The sequence below is a fragment of the Octopus bimaculoides genome, chromosome 15, assembly GCF_001194135.2.
Source record: "Octopus bimaculoides isolate UCB-OBI-ISO-001 chromosome 15, ASM119413v2, whole genome shotgun sequence".
In the NCBI taxonomy this organism is placed as follows: Eukaryota; Metazoa; Mollusca; class Cephalopoda; order Octopoda; family Octopodidae; genus Octopus; species Octopus bimaculoides.
The window spans coordinates 40,525,171-40,527,943 of record NC_068995.1 but is presented as its reverse complement, the minus strand read 5'-3'; the positions used below and the strand labels follow the sequence as shown (position 1 = coordinate 40,527,943).

Below are 2,773 nucleotides of genomic sequence, written 5' to 3'. Positions count from 1 at the left end.
GATAAAAAGCATGCTTCCCAACCCATGGTTCCAGGTTCAGTCTCTCTGCATGACACCTTGGGCAAGTGTGTTTTACTATAGCCTCGAGCCGACCAAAGCCTTGTGAGTGGATTTTGTTGACGGAAACAGAAAGAAGCCTGTCGTATATATATATATATGTGTAGATAACAATGTGTGTGCGTGTGTCTTTGTGTCTGTATTTGTCCCTCACCCCTATCGCCGCTTGTCAACCAATTTTTTATGCATTTACGCCCCCATAACCTAGTAGTTCGGCAAAAGAGACCGATAGCATAAGTACTAGGCTTAAGAAATAAGTCCTGGGGTCGATTTATTCGACAACAATCCTTCAAAGAGGTGCTCTAGTACGGTCGCAGTCAAATGACTGAAACAAGTAAAAGAATAAAAGAATAAACGAATAAAACCTGTACTCAATTCCTGACAAGAGAAGTTCTTGATTTATCAAAATAATCATCGCTTCAACAGAGAGTAAACCACCCCAGAATGATTCTGTGGTTCAGAGGAGGTCCCTACTAACCTTCCGTCCACATGTCATTTTTCATCTGCACTCACCTACATTGCGCTTCAAAATTGCCAACGAACCAGCAGTCAATGATCACAGCCCATGCACCTCATTGTGATGCTTGAAGATTACTGACCCACCCACTCTGTCAAAATATGAGTCTATGACTAAGTGCATGACAAACAGATTCAGTTTGTCGTTTCATAAAATCTTTTGCAGTCGGTACTGACCACTTCGATCCTCACACAAAACAGGGGTCCCTTTAAATTTTATAATTTATTCATTTTTTTTTTCTTTTTAGGCGGGAATGCATTCAACGGCCGTCCACTGTTTGAAAGGTAGAAGTAGGTCACGTCTCTCTGTACCAGTTCTTGGATAAAAATCCTCACTCATTCTGACAGATACGCCCCTTAAGGAGACATCGCCACCATGTCTCTCACTGATCTTGTTCCATGAACAAAACTTGCTTGCCACTAGGAATGTTAGAAAAACCGATTCGATTGCTATTGACGCCATTTACAATATTTTCGTTTGAAAAATATGAACGTGAGTATTGATGTTGTTGTTGTTGTTGTTGCTACTGCCAAGCAAATCGCTACTATTGTTCACGATAGTGCCATTGTCCATTGAAATGTCATTATTTTTTCTATCAACGTGTGAGTGTGTGTAATTGTATGCGTGTGTGTATGTGTGTATCTTCAAGCGTGTGTGTTTCCTGGTGTAAAATATTATTGTTCATTATTTTTGTAACATGTTTATTTTCTATGTAGTTGTCTTTATTTTCAATTTATTCTTTGAGGGGACGTTGTTTCTGTCTCGGAGTCACTTTAAGCATTTGAGCAAATGCAAAGACAGATAAAATAAAATAAAATAAAATAAAAAGCAACGAGAGGAAACAAGAAGATATCTTCAAAAATGTCTGTTTTCTCAAACAAAAGCAAAAACACCTAAAAGAAAACTCTCACCTTTTTTCATGTGAACTGTCTACGAGATACAATACAGAAACATTCAATTTGGAGGGGAAATATCTGCAAATTGTAAATCAAAATAGAAACGATATATAAACAATTAATGTCGAAGAAGATTAATAGTAATAATAATAATCCTTTCTATTTTAAGCACAAGGCTTGAAATTTTGGCAGAGGTGGCCAGTCGATTAGATCGACTCCAGTAGGCATCTGGTACTTAATTTATCGACCCCGAAAGGATGAAAGGCAAAGTCGAAATACCGCTAAGCATTTCGCCCGTCGTGCTAACGATTCTACCAGCTCTCTGCCATAATAATAATAATAATAATAATAATAATAATAATAATAATAATATTGATTTCAAATTTTGATACAAGGCCAGCAATTTCTGGGGAAAAGGTCAGTCATCGACCCCAGTACTCAACTGGTACTTATTTTATCGACCCCCGAAAGGATGAAAGGCAAAGTCGACACCGGCGGAATGTGAACTCAGAACATAAAATCGAACGAAATGCAGCTACGCAATTATACCGGTGATGTAACGATTCTGCAGTCTCGCCGCATAATCTACATCTATTTGGTTCCTTTGGCAAGACGATCAACAAAGAGCATCTTTTGTTGGTTTGAGAGAGAGTCTAGGAAAATATTTCATTGCAAAAGGACAAAACGCTTCCAGTTGGGTCGGTGGAATTTGCACCGAGACAAGGAATCCGTCCACAATTCCATCCTGGTAACCGACTACTTGACAGAGACAGGCGTCAAACTATTCCCCGCACTCCATACAGTCCAGACCCAGCTTGCTGTGACTTTTGGTTGTTCCTCAAGCTTAAGGAGAGCCTCAGGGGAAGTTGTTTTGAAGACATTGAGAAGATGAAAGATGTTATAACAAAGATCCTGGTCACATTTACTTTGGACTTCCACGGGGCCTACACGAAGTGGCAGGAGTACTACAAGTGCATTGAAATCAAAGGATCTTACTTTTGAAGGAGCTTAGTGTTTTGTACTTCTTAGAAATTAATGGATGTCTTTCCTGAATAAGTCTCAAAACTTCAAGAATGCACCTTCCATTTATCAATTATATCTTATGTAATCAGACGTAGCATACAGACATACATATACACACACATGTATATGTATGTATGTATGTATATATATATATATGTATATATATATATATATATATATGTATATATATATGTATACATGTCTCTTAAAGGATAGAGCTCAAAATCAATGCATATATTTTGTAAAATTTGTTTTATAAAAGTATATATTTAATATATAT

General features: G+C 37.5%; 1 long non-coding RNA gene across 1 annotated transcript in view; it reads left to right on the top strand.

Annotated features, from left to right (window-relative positions):
• The window catches only part of LOC128249545 (uncharacterized), a 151,666-nt gene that overhangs the window by 115,670 nt on the left and 33,223 nt on the right, over positions 1-2,773 (top strand). The window contains exon 2 of the long non-coding RNA XR_008265665.1: positions 822-1,066. This is a non-coding gene — a long non-coding RNA (uncharacterized LOC128249545). The remainder of the gene's footprint in view (positions 1-821; positions 1,067-2,773) is intronic.